The 27,219-nt window shown below is 38.8% G+C and overlaps 1 pseudogene; it reads right to left on the bottom strand.

Moving 5' to 3' along the window:
- LOC121843913 overlaps positions 1 to 26,887 on the bottom strand; it is a 79,984-nt pseudogene extending 53,097 nt beyond the window's left edge.
- Positions 26,888 to 27,219: the final 332 nt, after the last annotated feature.

Raw genomic sequence — 27,219 nt, 5'->3', positions numbered from 1 at the left:
TATCATACTGACTAGACACTAGACACTAGACACTAATACCTAGCTAGTATCATACTGACTAGACACTAGACACTAGACACTAATACCTAGCTAGTATCATACTGACTAGACACTAGACACTAATACCTAGCTAGTATCATACTGACTAGCACTAGACACTAATACCTAGCTAGTATCATACTGACTAGACACTAGACACTAATACCTAGCTAGTATCATACTGACTAGACACTAGACACTAGACACTAGACATAACTACCTAGCTAGTATCATACCTAGCTAGTATCAGACACTAGACACTAGACACTAATACCTAGCTAGTATCATACTGACTAGACACTAGACACTAGACACTAATACCTAGCTAGTATCATACACTAGACACTACACACTAATACCTAGCTAGTATCATACTGACTAGACACTAGACACTAGACACTACCTAGCTAGTATCATACTGACTAGACACTAGACACTAATACCTAGCTAGTATCATACTGACTAGACACTAGACACTAATACCTAGCTAGTATCATACTGACTAGACACTAGACACTAATACCTAGCTAGTATCATACTGACTAGACACTAGACACTAATACTAATACCTAGCTAGTATCACTGACTAGACACTAGACACTAATACCTAGCTAGTATCATACTGACTAGACACTAGACACTAATACCTAGCTAGTATCATACTGACTAGACACTAGACACTAATACCTAGCTAGTATCATACTGACTAGACACTAGACACTAATACCTAGCTAGTATCATACTGACTAGACACTAGACACTAGACACTAGTATCACTGACTAGACACTAGACACTAATACCTAGCTAGTATCATACTGACTAGACACTAGACACTAATACCTAGCTAGTATCATACTGACTAGACACTAGACACTAGACACTAATACCTAGCTAGTATCATACTGACTAGACACTAGACACTAATACAGCTAGTATCATACTGACTAGACACTAGACACTAATACCTAGCTAGTATCATACTGACTAGACACTAGACACACTAATACCTAGCTAGTATCATACTGACTAGACACTAGACACTAACACCCTAGCTAGTATCATACTGACTAGACACTAGACACTAATACCTAGCTAGTATCATACTGACTAGACACTAGACACTAGACACTAATACCTAGCTAGTATCATACTGACTAGACACTAGACACTACACTAGCCTAGCTAGTATCATACTGACTAGACACTAGACACTAATACCTACTAGTATCATACACTAGACACTAGACACTACCTAGCTAGTATCATACTGACTAGACACTAGACACTAATACCTAGCTAGTATCATACTGACTAGACACTAGACACTAATACCTAGCTAGTATCATACTGACTAGACACTAGACACTAGACACTAATACCTAGCTAGTATCATACTGACTAGACACTAGACACTAGACACTAATAATAGCCTAGCTAGTATCATACTGACTAGACACTAGACACTACTAATACCTAGCTAGTATCATACTGACTAGACACTAGACACTAGACACTAATACCTAGCTAGTATCATACTGACTAGACACTAGACACTAACACTACCTAGCTAGTATCATACTGACTAGACACTAGACACTAATACCTAGCTAGTATCATACTGACTAGACACTAGACACTAATACCTAGCTAGTATCATACTGACTAGACACTAGACACTAGACACTCATACCTAGCTAGACACTGACTAGACACTAGACACTAATACCTAGCTAGTATCATACTGACTAGACACTAGACACTAATACCTAGCTAGTATCATACTGACTAGACACTAGACACTAATACCTAGCTAGTATCATACTGACTAGACACTAGACACTAATACCTAGCTAGTATCATACTGACAGACACTAGACACTAATACCTAGCTAGTATCATACTGACTAGACACTAGACACTAGACACTAATACCTAGCTAGTATCATACTGACTAGACACTAGACACTAATACCTAGCTAGTATCATACTGACTAGACACTAGACACTAGACACTAATACCTAGCTAGTATCATACTGACACTAGACACTAGACACACTAATACCTAGCTAGTATCATACTGACTAGACACTAGACACTGACTAGACACTAGACACTAGCTAGTATCATACTGACTAGACACTAGACACTAATACCTAGCTAGTATCATACTGACTAGACACTAGACACTAATACCTAGCTAGTATCATACTGACTAGACAATACCTAGCTAGACACTGACTAGACACTAATACCTAGCTAGTATCATACTGACTAGACACTAGACACTAGACACTACCTAGCTAGTATCATACTGACTAGACACTAGACACTAATACCTAGCTAGTATCATACTGACTAGACACTAGACACTAACACTACCTAGCTAGTATCATACTGACTGACACTAGACACTAATACCTAGCTAGTATCATACTGACTAGACACTAGACACTAGACACTACCTAGCTAGTATCATACTGACTAGACACTAGACACTAACACTACCTAGCTAGTATCATACTGACTAGACACTAGACACTAATACCTAGCTAGTATCATACTGACTAGACACTAGACACTAGACACTAATACCTAGCTAGTATCATACTGACTAGACACTAGACACTAGACACTAATACCTAGCTAGTATCATACTGACTAGACACTAGACACTAATACCTAGCTAGACACTGACTAGACACTAGACACTAATACCTAGCTAGTATCATACTGACTAGACACTAGACACTAGACACTAATACCTAGCTAGTATCATACTGACTAGACACTAGACACTAATACCTAGCTAGACTGACTAGACACTAGACACTAATACCTAGCTAGTATCATACTGACTAGACACTAGACACCTACCTAGCTAGTATCATACTGACTAGACACTAGACACTAGACACTACCCTAGCTAGTATCATACTGACTAGACACTAGACACTAATACCTAGCTAGTATCATACTGACTAGACACTAGACACTAATACCTAGCTAGTATCATACTGACTAGACACTAGACACTACACTAATACCTAGCTAGTATCATACTGACTAGACACTAGACACTAATACCTAGCTAGTATCATACTGACTAGACACTAGACACTAATACACTAGACATACTGACCTAGACACTAGACACTAATACCTAGCTAGACATACTGACTAGACACTAGACACTAATACCTAGCTAGTATCATACTGACTAGACACTAGACACTAATACCTAGCTAGTATCATACTGACTAGACACTAATACCTAGCTAGTATCACACTGACTAGACACTAGACACTAGACACTAATACCTAGCTAGTATCATACTGACTAGACACTAGACACTAATACCTAGCTAGTATCATACTGACTAGACACTAGACACTAATACCTAGCTAGCTTCATACTGACTAGACACTAGACACTAGACACTAATACCTAGCTAGTATCATACTGACTAGACACTAGACACTAATACCTAGCTAGTATCATACTGACTAGACACTAGACACTAGACACTAATACCTAGCTAGTATCATACTGACTAGACACTAGACACTAATACCTAGCTAGTATCATACTGACTAGACACTAGACACTACCTAGCTAGTATCATACTGACTAGACACTAGACACTAGACACTAATACCTAGCTAGTATCATACTGACTAGACACTAGACACTAATACCTAGCTAGTATCATACTGACTAGACACTAGACACTAATACCTAGCTAGTATCATACTGACTAGACACTAGACACTAATACCTAGCTAGTATCATACTGACTAGACACTAGACTAGACACTAGACACTAATACCTAGCTAGTATCATACTGACTAGACACTAGACACTAATACCTAGCTAGTATCATACTGACTAGACACTAGACACTAATACCTAGCTAGTATCATACTGACTAGACACTAGACACTAATACCTAGCTAGTATCATACTGACTAGACACTACTAGACACTAGACACTAATACCTAGCTAGTATCATACTGACTAGACACTAGACACTAATACCTAGCTAGTATCATACTGACTAGACACTAGACACTAATACCCTAGCTAGTATCATACTGACTAGACACTAGACACTAGACACTACCTAGCTAGTATCATACTGACTAGACACTAGACACTAGACACTAATACCTAGCTAGTATCATACTGACTAGACACTAGACACTAATACCTAGCTACATACTGACTAGACACTAGACACTAATACCTAGCTAGTATCATACTGACTAGACACTAGACACTAATACCTAGCTAGTATCATACTGACTAGACACTAGACACTAATACCTAGCTAGTATCATACTGACTAGACACTAGACACTAATACCTAGCTAGTATCATACTGACTAGACACTAGACACTAGACACTAATACCTAGCTAGTATCATACTGACTAGACACTACACTAGACACTACTAGACACTACCTAGCTAGTATCATACTGACTAGACACTAGACACTAGACACTAATACCTAGCTAGTATCATACTGACTAGACACTAGACACTAATACCTAGCTAGTATCATACTGACTAGACACTAGACACTAATACCTAGCTAGTATCATACTGACTAGACACTACCTAGCTAGACATCATACTGACTAGACACTAGACACTAATACCTAGCTAGTATCATACTGACTAGACACTAGACACTAATACCTAGCTAGTATCATACTGACTAGACACTAGACACTAATACCTAGCTAGTATCATACTGACTAGACACTAGACACTATACCTAGCTAGTATCATACTGACTAGACACTAGACACTAGACACTAATACCTAGCTAGTATCATACTGACTAGACACTAGACACTAATACCTAGCTAGTATCATACTGACTAGACACTAGACACTAATACCTAGCTAGTATCATACTGACTAGACACTAGACACTAGACACTAATACCTAGCTAGTATCATACTGACTAGACACTACACTAGACACTAATACCTAGCTAGTATCATACTGACTAGACACTAGACACTAATACCTAGCTAGTATCATACTGACTAGACACTAGACACTAATACCTAGCTAGTATCATACTGACTAGACACTAGACACTAGACACTACTACCTAGCTAGTATCATACTGACTAGACACTAGACACACACTAATACCTAGCTAGTATCATACTGACTAGACACTAGACACTAATACCTAGCTAGTATCATACTGACTAGACACTAGACACTAGACACTAATACCTAGCTAGTATCATACTGACTAGACACTAGACACTAGACACTGACTAGACACTAGACACTAATACCTAGCTAGTATCATACTGACTAGACACTAGACACTAATACCTAGCTAGTATCATACTGACTAGACACTAGACACTAATACACTAGTATCACCTAGCACTAGACACTCATACCTAGCTAGATCATACTGACTAGACACTAGACACTAATACCTAGCTAGTATCATACTGACTAGACACTAGACAGACACTAATACCTAGCCAGTATCATACTGACTAGACACTAGACACTAATACCTAGCTAGCATCATACTGACTAGACACTAGACACTAATACCTAGCTAGTATCATACTGACTAGACACTAGACACTAATACCTAGCTAGTATCATACTGACTAGACACTAGACACTAGACACTAATACCTAGCTAGTATCATACTGACTAGACACTAGACACTAGACACTAATACCTAGCTAGTATCATACTGACTAGACACTAGACACTACCTAGCTAGTATCATACTGACTAGACACTAGACACTAGACACTAATACCTAGCTAGTATCATACTGACTAGACACTAGACACTAATACCTAGCTAGTATCATACTGACTAGACACTAGACACTAATACCTAGCTAGTATCATACTGACTAGACACTAGACACTAGACACCTAGCTAGTATCATACTGACTAGACACTAGACACTAGACACTAGACACACTAATACCTAGCTAGTATCATACTGACACTAGACACTAATACCTAGCTAGTATCATACTGACTAGACACTAACACTAGACACTAATACCTAGCTAGTATCATACTGACTAGACACTAGACACTAATACCTAGCTAGTATCATACTGACTAGACACTAGACACTACCTAGCCAGTATCATACTGACTAGACACTAGACACTAATACCTAGCTAGTATCATACTGACTAGACACTAGACACTAGACACTAATACCTAGCTAGTATCATACTGACTAGACACTAGACACTAATACCTAGCTAGCATCATACTGACTAGACACTAGACACTAGACACTAGACACTAGACACTAATACCTAGCTAGTATCATACTGACTAGACACTAGACACTAATACCTAGCTAGTATCATACTGACTAGACACTAGACACTAATACCTAGCTAGTATCATACTGACTAGACACTAGACACTAATACCTAGCTAGTATCATACTGACTAGACACTAGACACTAATACCTAGCTAGTATCATACTGACTAGACACTAGACACTAATACCTAGCTAGTATCATACTGACTAGACACTAGACACTAGACACTAATACCTAGCTAGTATCATACTGACTAGACACTAGACACTAGACACTAATACCTAGCTAGCTTCATACTGACTAGACACTAGACACTAATACCTAGCTAGAATCATACTGACTAGACACTAGACACTAATATCTAGCTAGCTTAATACTGACTAGACACTAGACACTAGACACTAATACCTAGCTAGTATCATACTGACTAGACACTAGACACTAATACCTAGCTAGTATCATACACTAGACACTAGACACTAACACTAGACACTAATACCTAGCTAGTATCATACTGACTAGACACTAGACACTAATACCTAGCTAGTATCATACTGACTAGACACTAGACACTAGACACTAATACCTAGCTAGTATCATACTGACTAGACACTAGACACTAGACACTAATACCTAGCTAGTATCATACTGACTAGACACTAGACACTAATACCTAGCTAGTATCATACTGACTAGACACTAGACACTAATACCTAGCTAGTATCATACTGACTAGACACTAGACACTAATACCTAGCTAGTATCATACTGACTAGACACTAGACACTAATACCTAGCTAGTATCATACTGACTAGACACTAGACACTACACTAATACCTAGCTAGTATCATACTGACTAGACACTAGACACTAATACCTAGCTAGTATCATACTGACTAGACACTAGACACTAATACCTAGCTAGTATCATACTGACTAGACACTAGCTAGTATCATACTGACTAGACACTAGACACTAGACACTAATACCTAGCTAGTATCATACTGACTAGACACTGACACTAGACACTAATACCTAGCTAGTATCATACTGACTAGACACTAGACACTAGATACCTAGCTAGTATCATACTGACTAGACACTAGACACTAATACCTAGCTAGTATCATACTGACTGACACTAGACACTAGACACTAATACCTAGCTAGTATCATACTGACTAGACACTAGACACTAGACACCAATACCTAGCTAGTATCATACTGACTAGACACACTAGACACTAATACCTAGCTAGTATCATACTGACTAGACACTAGACACTAATACCTAGCTAGTATCATACTGACTAGACACTAGACACTAGACACTAATACCTAGCTAGTATCATACTGACTAGACACTAGACACTAATACCTAGCTAGTATCATACTGACTAGACACTAGACACTAATACCTAGCTAGTATCATACTGACTAGACACTAGACACTAATACCTAGCTAGTATCATACTGACTAGACACTAGACACTAATACCTAGCTAGTATCATACTGACTAGACACTAGACACTAATACCTAGCTAGTATCATACTGACTAGACTAGACACTAATACCTAGCTAGTATCATACTGACTAGACACTAGACACTAGACACTAATACCTAGCTAGTATCATACTGACTAGACACTAGACACTAATACCTAGCTAGTATCATACTGACTAGACACTAGACACTCATACCTAGCTAGTATCATACTGACTAGACACTAGACACTAATACCTAGCTAGTATCATACTGACTAGACACTAGACACTAATACCTAGCTAGTATCATACTGACTAGACACTAGACACTAGACACTACCCTAGCTAGTATCATACTGACTAGACACTAGACACTAATACCTAGCTAGTATCATACTGACTAGACACTAGACACTAGACACTAATACCTAGCTAGTATCATACTGACTGACACTAGACACTAGACACTAATACCTAGCTAGTATCATACTGACTAGACACTAGACACTAATACCTAGCTAGTATCATACTGACTAGACACTCACTACTACCTAGCTAGTATCATACTGACTAGACACTAGACACTAATACCTAGCTAGTATCATACTGACTAGACACTAGACACTAATACCTAGCTAGTATCATACTGACTAGACACTAGACACTAGACACTAATACCTAGCTAGTATCATACTGACTAGACACTAGACACTAGACACTAATACCTAGCTAGTATCATACTGACTAGACACTAGACACTAGACACTAATACCTAGCTAGTATCATACTGACTAGACACTAGACACTAATACCTAGCTAGTATCATACTGACTAGACACTAGACACTAGACACCTACCTAGTATCATACTGACTCACTAGACTGATACCTAGCTAGTACATACTGACTAGACACTAGACACTAATACCTAGCTAGTATCATACTGACTAGACACTAGACACTAGACACTAATACCTAGCTAGTATCATACTGACTAGACACTAGACACTAATACCTAGCTAGTATCATACTGACTAGACACTAGACACTAATACCTAGCTAGTATCATACTGACTAGACACTAGACACTAATACCTAGCTAGTATCATACTGACTAGACACTAGACACTACACTAGACTAGACACTAGACACTAGACACTAATACCTAGCTAGTATCATACTGACTAGACACTAGACACTAATACCTAGCTAGTATCATACTGACTAGACACTAGACACTAGACACTAATACCTAGCTAGTATCATACTGACTAGACACTAGACACTAATACCTAGCTAGTATCATACTGACTAGACACTAGACACTAATACCTAGCTAGTATCATACTGACTAGACACTAGACACTAATACCTAGCTAGTATCATACTGACTAGACACTAGACACTAATACCTAGCTAGTATCATACTGACTAGACACTAGACACTAACACTACCTAGCTAGTATCATACTGACTAGACACTAGACACTAGACACTAATACCTAGCTAGTATCATACTGACTAGACACTAGACACTAATACCTAGCTAGTATCATACTGACTAGACACTAGACACTAATGCCTAGCTAGTACATACTGACTAGACACTAGACACTAATACCTAGCTAGTATCATACTGACTAGACACTAGACACTAGACACTAATACCTAGCTAGTATCATACTGACTAGACACTAGACACTAATACCTAGCTAGTATCATACTGACTAGACACTAGACACTAATACCTAGCTAGTATCATACTGACTAGACACTAGACACTACCTAGCTAGTATCATACTGACTAGACACTACTAGACACTAATACCTAGCTAGTATCATACTGACTAGACACTAGACACTAATACCTAGCTAGTATCATACTGACTAGACACTAGACACTAATACCTAGCTAGTATCATACTGACTGACACTAGACACTAATACCTAGCTAGTACATACTGACTAGACACTAGACCTAGACACTAGCTATCATACTGACTAGACACTAGACACTAATACCTAGCTAGTATCATACTGACTAGACACTAGACAGACACTAGACACTAATACCTAGCTAGTATCATACTGACTAGACACTAGACACTAGACACTAATACCTAGCTAGTATCATACTGACTAGACACTAGACACTAATACCTAGCTAGTATCATACTGACTAGACACTAATACCTAGCTAGTATCATACTGACTAGACACTAGACACTAATACCTAGCTAGTATCATACTGACTAGACACTAGACACTAGACACTAATACCTAGCTAGTATCATACTGACTGACACTAGACACTAGACACTAATACCTAGCTAGTATCATACTGACTAGACACTAGACACTAATACCTAGCTAGTATCATACTGACACTAGACACTAGACACTAATACCTAGCTAGTATCATACTGACTAGACACTAGACAGACACTGAGACACTAATACCTAGCTAGTATCATACTGACTAGACACTAGACACTAGACACTAATACCTAGCTAGTATCATACTGACTAGACACTAGACACTAATACCTAGCTAGTATCATACTGACTAGACACTAGACACTAGACACTAATACCTAGCTAGTATCATACTGACTAGACACTAGACACTAATACCTAGCTAGTATCATACTGACTAGACACTAACACTACCTAGCTAGTATCATACTGACTAGACACTAGACACTAGACACTAATACCTAGCTAGTATCATACTGACTAGACACTAGACACTAATACCTAGCTAGTATCATACTGACTGACACTAGACACTAGACACTAATACCTAGCTAGTATCATACTGACTAGACACTAGACACTAATACCTAGCTAGTATCATACTGACTAGACACTAGACACTAATACCTAGCTAGTATCATACTGACTAGACACTAGACACTAATACCTAGCTAGTATCATACTGACTAGACACTAGACACTAATACCTAGCTAGTATCATACTGACTAGACACTAGACACTAATACCTAGCTAGTATCATACTGACTAGACACTAGACACTAGACACTAATACCTAGCTAGTATCATACTGACTAGACACTAGACACTAGACACTACAGCTAGTATCATACTGACTAGACACTAGACACTAATACCTAGCTAGTATCATACTGACTAGACACTAGACACTAATACCTAGCTAGTATCATACTGACTAGACACTAGACACTAGACACTAATACCTAGCTAGTATCATACTGACTAGACACTAGACACTAATACCTAGCTAGTATCATACTGACTAGACACTAGACACTAGACACTAATACCTAGCTAGTATCATACTGACTAGACACTACACTAGACACTAATACCTAGCTAGTATCATACTGACACTAGACACTAGACACTAATACCTAGCTAGTATCATACTGACTAGACACTAGACACTAGACACTACCTAGCTAGTATCATACTGACTAGACACTAGACACTAATACCTAGGCCTAGTAGTATCATACTGACTAGACACTAGACACTAATACCTAGCTAGTATCATACTGACTACTAGACACTAGACACTACCCTAGCTAGTATCATACTGACTAGACACTAGACACTAGACACTAATACCTAGCTAGTATCATACTGACACTAGACACTAATACCTAGCTAGTATCATACTGACTAGACACTAGACACTAGACACTACCTAGCTAGTATCATACTGACTAGACACTAGACACTAATACCTAGCTAGTATCATACTGACTAGACACTAGACACTAGACACTAATACCTAGCTAGTATCACTGACTAGACAGACACTAATACCTAGCTAGTATCATACTGACTAGACACTAGACACTAATACCTAGCTAGTATCATACTGACTAGACACTAGACACTAGACACTAATACCTAGCTAGTATCATACTGACTAGACACTAGACACTAATACCTAGCTAGTATCATACTGACTGACACTAGACACTAGACACTAATACCTAGCTAGTATCATACTGACTAGACACTAGACACTAGACACTAATACCTAGCTAGTATCATACTGACTAGACACTAGACACTAATACCTAGCTAGTATCATACTGACTAGACACTAGACACTAGACACTAATACCTAGCTAGTATCATACTGACTAGACACTAGACACTAATACCTAGCTAGTATCATACTGACTACTAGACACTAGCTACATACTGAACACTACACTAGCTAGTATCATACTGACTAGACACTAGACACTAATACCTAGCTAGTATCATACTAGACACTAGACACTAATACCTAGCTAGACACTGACTAGACACTAGACACTAATACCTAGCTAGTATCATACTGACTAGACACTAGACACTAGACACTAATACCTAGCTAGTATCATACTGACACTAGACACTACTACCTAGCTAGTATCATACTGACTAGACACTAGACACTAATACCTAGCTAGTATCATACTGACTAGACACTAGACACTAGACACTAATACCTAGCTAGTATCATACTGACTAGACACTAGACACTAATACCTAGCTAGTATCATACTGACTAGACACTAGACACACTAATACCTAGCTAGTATCATACTGACTAGACACTAGACACTAATACCTAGCTAGTATCATACTGACTAGACACTAGACACTAATACCTAGCTAGTATCATACTGACTAGACACTAGACACTAGACACTAATACCTAGCTAGTATCATACTGACTAGACACTAGACACTAATACCTAGCTAGTATCATACTGACTAGACACTAGACACTAATACCTAGCTAGTATCATACTGACTAGACACTAGACACTAATACCTAGACACTAGACACTAGACACTAGACACTAGACACTACCTAGCTAGTATCATACTGACTAGACACTAGACACTAATACCTAGCTAGTATCACACTGACTAGACACTAGACACTAATACCTAGCTAGTATCATACTGACTAGACACTAGACACTAATACCTAGCTAGTATCATACTGACTAGACACTAGACACTAATACCTAGCTAGCTTAATACTGACTAGACACTAGACACTAGACACTAATACCTAGCTAGTATCATACTGACTAGACACTAGACACTAATACCTAGCTAGTATCATACTGACTAGACACTAGACACTAATACCTAGCTAGTATCATACTGACTAGACACTAGACACTAGACACTATACCTAGCTAGTATCATACTGACTAGACACTAGACACTAATACCTAGCTAGTATCATACTGACTAGACACTAGACACTAATACCTAGCTAGTATCATACTGACTAGACACTAGACACTAATACCTAGCTAGTATCATACTGACTACTAGACACTAGACACTAATACACTAGTATCATACTGACTAGACACTAGACACTAATACCTAGCTAGTATCATACTGACTAGACACTAGACACTAGACACTAATACCTAGCTAGTATCATACTGACTAGACACTACACTAGACACTACAGCTAGTATCATACTGACTAGACACTAACACTACCTAGCTAGTATCATACTGACTAGACACTAGACACTAGACACTAATACCTAGCTAGTATCATACTGACTAGACACTAGACACTAATACCTAGCTAGTATCATACTGACTAGACACTAGACACTAATACCTAGCTAGTATCATACTGACTAGACACTAGACACTAGACACTAATACCTAGCTAGTATCATACTGACTAGACACTAGACACTAGACACTAATACCTAGCTAGTATCATACTGACTAGACACTAGACACTAGACACTAGACACTAATACCTAGCTAGTATCATACTGACTAGACACTAGACACTAGACACTAATACCTAGCTAGTATCATACTGACTAGACACTAGACACTAGACACTAATACCTAGCTAGTATCATACTGACTAGACACTAGACACTAATGCCTAGCTAGTATCATACTGACTAGACACTAGACACTAGACACTAATACCTAGCTAGTATCATACTGACTAGACACTAGACACTAGACACTAATACCTAGCTAGTATCATACTGACTAGACACTAGACACTAATACACTAGACATACTGACTGACACTACTAATACCTAGCTAGTATCATACTGACTAGACACTAGACACTAATACCTAGCTAGTATCATACTGACTAGACACTAGACACTAATACCTAGCTAGTATCATACTGACTAGACACTAGACACTAGACACTAATACCTAGCTAGTATCATACTGACTAGACACTAGACACTAATACCTAGCTAGTATCATACTGACTAGACACTAGACACTAATACCTAGCTAGTATCATACTGACTAGACACTAGACACTAGACACTAATACCTAGCTAGTATCATACTGACTAGACACTAGACACTAGACACTAATACCTAGCTAGTATCATACTGACTAGACACTAGACACTAATACCTAGCTAGTATCATACTGACTAGACACTAGACACTAATACCTAGCTAGTATCATACTGACTAGACACTAGACACTAGACACTAATACCTAGCTAGTATCATACTGACTAGACACTAGACACTAGACACTAATACCTAGCTAGTATCATACTGACTAGACACTAGACACTAATACCTAGCTAGTATCATACTGACTAGACACTAGACACTAATACCTAGCTAGTATCATACTGACTACTAGACACTAGACACTAATACCTAGCTAGTATCATACTGACTAGACACTAGACACTAATACCTAGCTAGTATCATCATACTAGACACTAGACACTAATACCTAGCTAGTATCATACTGACTAGACACTAGACACTAGACACTAATACCTAGCTAGTATCATACTGACTGACACTAGACACTAGACACTAATACCTAGCTAGTATCATACTGACTAGACACTAGACACTAGACACTAATACCTAGCTAGTATCATACTGACTAGACAGACACTAGACACTAATACCTAGCTAGTATCATACTGACTAGACACTAGACACTAGACACTAATACCTAGCTAGTATCATACTGACTAGACACTAGACACTAATACCTAGCTAGTATCATACTGACTAGACACTAGACACTAATACCTAGCTAGTATCATACTGACTAGACACTACTACACTAATACCTAGCTAGTATCATACTGACTAGACACTAGACACTAATACCTAGCTAGTATCATACTGACTAGACACTAGACACTAGACACTAATACCTAGCTAGTATCATACTGACTAGACACTAGACACTAGACACTACCTAGCTAGTATCATACTGACTAGACACTAGACACTAGACACTAATACCTAGCTAGTATCATACTGACTAGACACTAGACACTAATACCTAGCTAGTATCATACTGACTAGACACTAGACACTAATACCTAGCTAGTATCATACTGACTAGACACTAGACACTAGACAATACCTAGCTAGTAGATACTGACTAGACACTAGACACTAATACCTAGCTAGTATCATACTGACTAGACACTAGACACTAATACCTAGCTAGTATCATACTGACTAGACACTAGACACTAACACTAGCTAGTATCATACTGACTAGACACTAGACACTAATACCTAGCTAGTATCATACTGACTAGACACTAGACACTAGACACTAATACCTAGCTAGTATCATACTGACTAGACACTAGACACTAATACCTAGCTAGTATCATACTGACTAGACACTAGACACTAATACCTAGCTAGTATCATACTGACTAGACACTAGACACTAGACACTAATACCTAGCTAGTATCATACTGACTAGACACTAGACACTAGACACTAATACCTAGCTAGTATCATACTGACTAGACACTAGACACTAATACCTAGCTAGTATCATACTGACTAGACACTAGACACTAATACCTAGCTAGTATCATACTGACTAGACACTAGACACTAGCTAGCTAGTATCATACTGACTAGACACTAGACACTAATACCTAGCTAGTATCATACTGACTAGACACTAGACACTAGACACTAAATACCTAGCTAGTATCATACTGACTAGTATCATACTGACACTAGACACTAGACACTAATACCTAGCTAGTATCATACTGACTAGACACTAGACACTAATACCTAGCTAGTATCATACTGACTAGACACTAGACACTAGACACTAATACCTAGCTAGTATCATACTGACTAGACACTAGACACTAATACCTAGCTAGTATCATACTGACTAGACACTAGACACTAATACCTAGCTAGTATCACACTGACTAGACACTAGACACTAATACCTAGCTAGTATCATACTGACTAGACACTAGACACTAATACCTAGCTAGTATCATACTGACTAGACACTAGACACTAGACACTAATACCTAGCTAGTATCATACTGACTAGACACTAGACACTAATACCTAGCTAGTATCATACTGACTAGACACTAGACACTAATACCTAGCTAGTATCATACTGACTAGACACTAGACACTAATACCTAGCTAGTATCATACTGACTAGACACTAGACACTAGACACTAATACCTAGCTAGTATCATACTGACTAGACACTAGACACTAGACACTAGACACTAGACACTAATACCTAGCTAGTATCATACTGACTAGACACTAGACACTAATACCTAGCTAGTATCATACTGACTAGACACTAGACACTAGACACTAGACACTAATACCTAGCTAGTATCATACTGACTAGACACTAGACACTAATACCTAGCTAGTATCATACTGACTAGACACTAGACACTAGACACTAATACCTAGCTAGCATCATACTGACTAGACACTAATACCTAGCTAGTATCATACTGACTAGACACTAGACACTAATACCTAGCTAGTATCACACTGACTAGACACTAGACACTAATACCTAGCTAGTATCATACTGACTACTAGACACTAGACACTAATACCTAGCTAGTATCATACTGACTAGACACTAGACACTAGACCTAGCTAGTATCATACTGACTAGACACTAGACACTAATACCTAGCTAGTATCATACTGACTAGACACTAGACACTAGACACCTAGCTAGTATCATACTGACTAGACACTAGACACTAATACCTAGCTAGTATCATAGACACTAGACACTACCTAGCTAGTATCATACTGACTAGACACTAGACACTAATACCTAGCTAGTATCATACTGACTAGACACTAGACACTAGACACTAATACCTAGCTAGTATCATACTGACTAGACACTAGACACTAGACACTAATACCTAGCTAGTATCATACTGACTAGACACTAGACACTAGCTAGTATCATACTGACTACACTAGACACTAATACCTAGCTAGTATCATACTGACTGACACTAGACACTAGACACTAATACCTAGCTAGTATCATACTGACTAGACACTAGACACTAATACCTAGCTAGTATCATACTGACTAGACACTAGACACTAGACACTAATACCTAGCTAGTATCATACTGACTAGACACTAGACACTAATACCTAGCTAGTATCATACTGACTAGACACTAGACACTAATACCTAGCTAGTATCATACTGACTAGACACTAGACACTAATACCTAGCTAGTATCATACTGACTAGACACTAGACACTAGACACTAATACCTAGCTAGTATCATACTGACTAGACACTAGACACTAGACACTAATACCTAGCTAGTATCATACTGACTAGACACTAGACACTAATACCTAGCTAGTATCATACTGACTAGAACTAGACACTAATACCTAGCTAGTATCATACTGACTAGACACTAGACACTAGACACTAATACCTAGCTAGTATCATACTGACTAGACACTAGACACTAATACCTAGCTAGTATCATACTGACTAGACACTAGACACTAATACCTAGCTAGTATCATACTGACTAGACACTAGACACTAATACCTAGCTAGTATCATACTGACTAGACACTAGACACTAATACCTAGCTAGTATCATACTGACTAGACACTAGACACTAATACCTAGCTAGTATCATACTGACTAGACACTAGACACTAGACACTAATACCTAGCTAGTATCATACTGACTAGACACTAGACACTAATACCTAGCTAGTATCATACTGACTAGACACTAGACACTAATACCTAGCTAGTATCATACTGACTAGACACTAGACACTAGTATCATACTGACTAGACACTACACTAATACCTAGCTAGTATCATACTGACTAGACACTAGACACTAATACCTAGCTAGTATCATACTGACTAGACACTAGACACTAATACCTAGCTAGTATCATACTGACTAGACACTAGACACTAATACCTAGCTAGTATCATACTGACTAGACACTAGACACTAATACCTAGCTAGTATCATACTGACTAGACACTAGACACTAATACCTAGCTAGTATCATACTGACTAGACACTAGACACTAGACACTAATACCTAGCTAGTATCATACTGACTAGACACTAGACACTAATACCTACTAGTATCATACTGACTAGACACTAGACACTAATACCTAGCTAGTATCATACTGACTAGACACTAGACACTAACACCTAGCTAGTATCATACTGACTAGACACTAGACACTAGACACTAATACCTAGCTAGTATCATACTGACTAGACACTAGACACTAGACCTAGCCTAGCTATCATACTGACTAGACACTAGACACTAATACCTAGCTAGTATCATACTGACCAGACAGACACTAGACACTAATACCTAGCTAGTATCATACTGACTAGACACTAGACACTAGACACTAATACCTAGCTAGTATCATACTGACTAGACACTAGACACTAATACCTAGCTAGTATCATACTGACTAGACACTAGACACTAGACACACTAATACCTAGCTAGTATCATACTGACTAGACACTAGACACAGACACTAATACCTAGCTAGTATCATACTGACTAGACACTAGACACTAATACCTAGCTAGTATCATACTGACTAGACACTAGACACTAGACACCTAGCTAGTATCATACTGACTAGACACTAGACACTAATACCTAGCTAGTATCATACTGACTAGACACTAGACACTAGACACTAATACCTAGCTAGTATCATACTGACTAGAGACACTAATACCTAGCTAGTATCATACCTAGACACTAGACACTCATACCTGACTCATACTGACAGACACTAGACACTAATACCTAGCTAGTATCATACTGACTAGACACTAGACACTAATACCTAGCTAGTATCATACTGACTAGACACTAGACACTAATACCTAGCTAGTATCATACTGACTGACACTAGACACTAGACACTAATACCTAGCTAGTATCATACTGACTAGACACTAGACACTAGACACTAATACCTAGCTAGTATCATACTGACACTAGACACTAATACCTAGCTAGTATCATACTGACTAGACACTAGACACTAATACCTAGCTAGTATCATACTGACTAGACACTAGACACTAGACACTAATACCTAGCTAGTATCATACTGACTAGACACTAGACACTAATACCTAGCTAGTATCATACTGACTAGACACTAGACACTAATACCTAGCTAGCTTCATACTGACTAGACACTAGACACTAATACCTAGCTAGCATCATACTGACTAGACACTAGACACTAATACCTAGCTAGTATCATACTGACTAGACTAGCACTAGACACTAGACACTAATACCTAGCTAGTATCATACTGACTAGACACTAGACACTAATACCTAGCTAGTATCATACTGACACTAGACACTAATACCTAGCTAGTATCATACTGACTAGACACTAGACAATACTAGACACTAGACACTGACACTAGACACTAGACACTAATACCTAGCTAGTATCATACTGACTAGACACTAGACACTAATACCTAGCTAGTATCATACTGACTAGACACTAGACACTAGACACTAATACCTAGCTAGTATCATACTGACTAGACACTAGACACTAATACCTAGCTACACTAGACACTAATACCTAGCTAGTATCATACTGACTAGACACTAGACACTAATACCTAGCTAGTATCATACTGACTAGACACTAGACACTAATACCTAGCTAGTATCATACTGACTAGACACTAGACACTAGACACTAATACCTAGCTAGTATCATACTGACTAGACACTAGACACTAATACCTAGCTAGTATCATACTGACTAGACACTAGACACTAGACACTAATACCTAGCTAGTATCATACTGACTAGACACTAGACACTAATACCCTAGCTAGTATCATACTGACTAGACACTAGACACTAGACACTAATACCTAGCTAGTATCATACTGACTAGACACTAGACACTAATACCTAGCTAGTATCATACTGACTAGACACTAGACACTAGACACTAATACCTAGCTAGTATCATACTGACTAGACACTAGACACTAATACCTAGCTAGCTTCATACTGACTAGACACTAGACACTAGACACTAATACCTAGCTAGTATCATACTGACTAGACACTAGACACTAATACCTAGCTAGCATCATACTGACTAGACACTAGACACTAATACCTAGCTAGTATCATACTGACTAGACACTAGACACTAATACCTAGCTAGTATCATACTGACTAGACACTAGACACTAATACCTAGCTAGTATCACACTGACTAGACACTAGACACTAATACCTAGCTAGTATCATACTGACGAGACACTAGACACTAATACCTAGACACTGACTAGACACTAATACCTAGCTAGTATCATACTGACTAGACACTAGACACTAATACCTAGCTAGTATCATACTGACTAGACACTAGACACTAATACCTAGCTAGTATCATACTGACTAGACACTAGACACTACTGACTAGACACTAGACACTAATACCTAGCTAGTATCATACTGACTAGACACTAGACACTAATACCTAGCTAGTATCATACTGACTAGACACTAGACACTAATACCTAGCTAGTATCATACTGACTAGACACTAGACACTAATACCTAGCTAGTATCATACTGACTAGACACTAGACACTAGACACTAATACCTAGCTAGTATCATACTGACTAGACACTAGAGACTAATACCTAGCTAGTATCACACTGACTAGACACTAGACACTAGACACTAATACCTAGCTAGTATCATACTGACTAGACACTAGACACTAATACCTAGCTAGTATCATACTGACTAGACACTAGACACTAATACCTAGCTAGTATCATACTGACTAGACACTAGACACTAGACACTAATACCTAGCTAGTATCATACTGACTAGACACTAGACACTAGACACTAATACCTAGCTAGTATCATACTGACTAGACACTAGACACTAGACACTAATACCTAGCTAGTATCATACTGACTAGACACTAGACACTAATACCTAGCTAGTATCATACTGACTAGACACTAGACACTAGACACTAATACCTAGCTAGTATCATACTGACTAGACACTAGACACTAATACCTAGCTAGTATCATACTGACTAGACACTAGACACTAGACACCTACCTAGCTAGTATCATACTGACTAGACACTAGACACTAATACCTAGCTAGTATCATACTGACTAGACACTAGACACTAATACCTAGCTAGCATCATACTGACTAGACACTAGACACTAGACACTAATACCTAGCTAGTATCATACTGACTAGACACTAGACACTAGACACTAATACCTAGCTAGTATCATACTGACTAGACACTAGACACTAGACACTAATACCTAGCTAGTATCATACTGACTAGACTAGACACTAGACACACTAATACCTAGCTAGTATCATACTGACTAGACACTAGACACTAATACCTAGCTAGTATCATACTGACTAGACACTAGACACTAGACACTAATACCTAGCTAGTATCATACTGACTAGACACTAGACACTACCTAGCTAGTATCATACTGACTAGACACTAGACACTAATACCTAGCTAGTATCATACTGACTAGACACTAGACACTAGACACTAATACCTAGCTAGCTATCATACTGACTAGACACTAGACACTAGACACTAATACCTAGCTAGTATCATACTGACTGACACTAGACACTAATACCTAGCTAGTATCATACTGACTAGACACTAGACACTAGACACTAATACCTAGCTAGTATCATACTGACTAGACACTAGACACTAGACACTAATACCTAGCTAGTATCATACTGACTAGACACTAGACACTAATACCTAGCTAGTATCATACTGACTAGACACTAGACACTAATACCTAGCTAGTATCATACTGACTAGACACTAGACACTAATACCTAGCTAGTATCATACTGACTAGACACTAGACACTAGACACTAGACACTAATACCTAGCTAGTATCATACTGACTAGACACTAGACACTAATACCTAGCTAGTATCATACTGACTAGACACTAGACACTAGACACTAATACCTAGCTAGTATCATACTGACTAGACACTAGACACTAGACACTAATACCTAGCTAGTATCATACTGACTAGACACTAGACACTAGACACTAATACCTAGCTAGTATCATACTGACTAGACACTAGACACTAATACCTAGCTAGTATCATACTGACTCTAGACACTAGACACTAATACCTAGCTAGTATCATACTGACTAGACACTAGACACTAATACCTAGCTACACTACTAGACACTAGACACTAATACCTAGCTAGTATCATACTGACTAGACACTAGACACTAGACACTAATACCTAGCTAGTATCATACTGACTAGACACTAGACACTAGACACTAATACCTAGCTAGTATCATACTGACTAGACACTAGACACTAGACACTAATACCTAGCTAGTATCATACTGACTAGACACTAGACACTAGACACTAATACCTAGCTAGTATCATACTGACTGACACTAGACACTAATACCTAGCTAGTATCATACTGACTAGACACTAGACACTAATACCTAGCTAGTATCATACTGACTAGACACTAGACACTAATACCTAGCTAGTATCATACTGACTAGACACTAGACACTAGACACTAATACCTAGCTAGTATCATACTGACTAGACACTAGACACTAATACCTAGCTAGTATCATACTGACTAGACACTAGACACTAATACCTAGCTAGTATCATACTGACTAGACACTAGACACTAATACCTAGCTAGTATCATACTGACTAGACACTAGACACTAGACACTAATACCTAGCTAGTATCATACTGACTAGACACTAGACACTAGACACTAATACCTAGCTAGTATCATACTGACTAGACACTAGACACTAGACACTAATACCTAGCTAGTATCATACTGACTAGACACTAGACACTAATACCTAGCTACACTAGACACTAGACACTAGACACTAATACCTAGCTAGTATCATACTGACTAGACACTAGACACTAATACCTAGCTAGTATCATACTGACTAGACACTAGACACTAGACACTAATACCTAGCTAGTATCATACTGACTAGACACTAGACACTAATACCTAGCTAGTATCATACTGACTAGACACTAGACACTAGACACTAATACCTAGCTAGTATCATACTGACTAGACACTAGACACTAATACCTAGCTAGTATCATACTGACTAGACACTAGACACTAATACCTAGCTAGTATCATACTGACTGACACTAGACACTAGACACTAATACCTAGCTAGTATCATACTGACTAGACACTAGACACTAATACCTAGCTAGTATCATACTGACTAGACACTAATACCTAGACACTAGACACTAATACCTAGCTAGTATCATACTGACTAGACACTAGACACTAGACACTAATACCTAGCTAGCATCATACTGACTAGACACTAGACACTAATACCTAGCTAGCATCATACTGACTAGACACTAGACACTAGACACTAATACCTAGCTAGCATCATACTGACTAGACACTAGACACTAGACACTAGACACTAGACACTAGACACTAGACACTAGACACTAGACACTAATACCTAGCTAGTATCACACTGACTAGACACTAGACACTAATACCTAGCTAGTATCATACTGACTAGACACTAGACACTAATACCTAGCTAGTATCATACTGACTAGACACTAGACACTAGACACTACCTAGCTAGTATCATACTGACTAGACACTAGACACTAATACCTAGCTAGTATCATACTGACTAGACACTAGACACTAGACACTAGACACCCTAGCTAGTATCATACTGACTAGACACTAGACACTAATACCTAGCTAGTATCATACTGACTAGACACTAGACACTAATACCTAGCTAGTATCATACTGACTAGACACTAGACACTAATACCTAGCTAGCTATCATACTGACTAGACACTAGACACTAATACCTAGCTAGTATCATACTGACTAGACACTAGACACTAGACACTAATACCTAGCTAGTATCATACTGACTGACACTAGACACTAATACCTAGCTAGTATCATACTGACTAGACACTAGACACTAATACCTAGCTAGTATCATACTGACTAGACACTAGACACTAATACCTAGCTAGTATCATACTGACTAGACACTAGACACTAATACCTAGCTAGTATCATACTGACTAGACACTAATACCTAGCTAGTATCATACTGACTAGACACTAGACACTAGACACTAATACCTAGCTAGTATCATACTGACTAGACACTAGACACTAATACCTAGCTAGTATCATACTGACTAGACACTAGACACTAGACACTAATACCTAGCTAGTATCATACTGACTAGACACTAGACACTAATACCTAGCTAGTATCATACTGACTAGACACTAGACACTAATACCTAGCTAGTATCATACTGACTAGACACTAGACACTAATACCTAGCTAGTATCATACTGACTAGACACTAGACACTAGACACTAATACCTAGCTAGTATCATACTGACTAGACACTAGACACTAATACCTAGCTAGTATCGTACTGACTAGACACTAGACACTAATACCTAGCTAGCTTCATACTGACTAGACACTAGACACTAGACACTAGACACTAATACCTAGCTAGTATCATACTGACTAGAAACTAATACCTAGCTAGTATCATACTGACTAGACACTAATACCTAGCTAGTATCATACTGACTAGACACTAGACACTAATACCTAGCTAGTATCATACCTAGCTAGACACTAATACTGACTCAGACACTAGACACTAGACACTAATACCTAGCTAGTATCATACTGACTAGACACTAGACACTAGACACTAATACCTAGCTAGTATCATACTGACTAGACACTAGACACTAATACCTAGCTAGTATCATACTGACTAGACACTACACTAATACCTAGCTAGTATCATACTGACTAGACACTAGACACTAATACCTAGCTAGTATCATACTGACTAGACACTAGACACTAATACCTAGCTAGTATCATACTGACTAGACACTAGACACTAGACACTAATACCTAGCTAGCATCATACTGACTAGACACTAGACACTAGACACTAATACCTAGCTAGTATCACACTGACTAGACACTAGACACTAATACCTAGCTAGCATCATACTGACTAGACACTAGACACTAATACCTAGCTAGTATCATACTGACTAGACACTAGACACTAGACACTAATACCTAGCTAGTATCATACTGACTAGACACTAGACACTAATACCTAGCTAGTATCATACTGACTAGACACTAGACAGACACTAGACACTAATACCTAGCTAGTATCATACTGACACTAGACACTAATACCTAGCTAGATACTGACTAGACACTAGACACTAATACCTAGCTAGTATCATACTGACTAGACACTAGACACTAGACACTAATACCTAGCTAGTATCATACTGACTAGACACTAGACACTAGACACTAATACCTAGCTAGTATCATACTGACTAGACACTAGACACTAATACCTAGCTAGCTTCATCTACTGACTAGACACTACCTAATACCTAGCTAGTTCATACTGACTAGACACTAGACACACCTAGCTAGTACACTAGACAGACACTAATACCTAGCTAGTATCATACTGACTACTAGACACTAGACACTAATACCTAGCTAGTATCATACTGACTAGACACTAGACACTAATACCTAGCTAGCATACTCACTAGACACTAGACACTAATACCTAGCTAGTATCATACTGACTAGACACTAGACACTAGACACTAATACCTAGCTAGTATCATACTGACTAGACACTAGACAGACACTAATACCTAGCTAGTATCATACTGACTGACACTAGACACTAGACACTAATACCTAGCTAGTATCATACTGACTAGACACTAGACACTAATACCTAGCTAGTATCATACTGACTAGACACTAATACCTAGCTAGTATCATACTGACTAGACACTAGACACTAATACCTAGCTAGTATCATACTGACTAGACACTAGACACTAATACCTAGCTAGTATCATACTGACTAGACACTAGACACTAATACTGAGCTAGAACCATACTGACAAGACACTAGACACTACACACACACACACACACACACACACACACACACACACACACACACACACACACACACACACACACACAGCCACTGACCGAAGCCTCCCACACTGCACTCTTTCCTCATAAACAATATAGTGTGTGTGCATGCCTGTGTGTGTTTGTGTGTCTGTGTGTGGGTTCCAGGCCTACCTGGGAGGAGAGGTGAGGTGTTCTCCTGAGACAGAGAGGACCAGCCAGAAGAGTTCATGTCCTGGATCCTGATTACAACACAGTCTGTCTTCACCTCTACAACACTATCCTTCTGACTCAGAGGAGAGGAGGAGGAGGAGGAGGGGAGGGAGGGGTTTCTTCAGGACTGCTTTGTCTGGGTGTGGATGGAGGAGGGGGATACGGAGAGTCTTTAACCGATTTGAGGAGCCTAAAGCTGGGGTGGAGGTCTGGGTGGCTCCCCTGGTCTGGAGCTTTGACCTGGTTCTCACTCTTCAACAGAGTCCTCCTCTCCTCCTCCTCTATCTTCTCCTCCTCATCCTCTATCCTCTCCTCCTCTATCCTCTCCTCCTCAATCCTTTCCTCCTCTATGCTCTCCTCCTCCTCCTCTATGCTCTCCTCCTCCTCTCCCTCCTCAACCTCTCCTCCTCCTCCTCTATGCCTCCTCCTCTTCCTCTATCCCTCTCCTCCTCTTCTCTGCTTTCCTCCTCTCTATCCTCTCCTCTATCCTCTCCTCTCTCCTATCCTCTCCCTCTATCCTCTCCTCCTCTCCTCCCTCTATCCTCTCCTCCTCTTCCTCTCCTCCTCTTCCTCCTCTATCCTCTATCTCCCTCCTCTATCCT

Source organism: Oncorhynchus tshawytscha, unplaced genomic scaffold (assembly GCF_018296145.1).
Source record: "Oncorhynchus tshawytscha isolate Ot180627B unplaced genomic scaffold, Otsh_v2.0 Un_contig_15924_pilon_pilon, whole genome shotgun sequence".
NCBI classification, from domain to species: Eukaryota; Metazoa; Chordata; class Actinopteri; order Salmoniformes; family Salmonidae; genus Oncorhynchus; species Oncorhynchus tshawytscha.
Note: the sequence above shows the minus strand (reverse complement) of the source record. Positions and strands in the feature narration are given on the sequence as shown.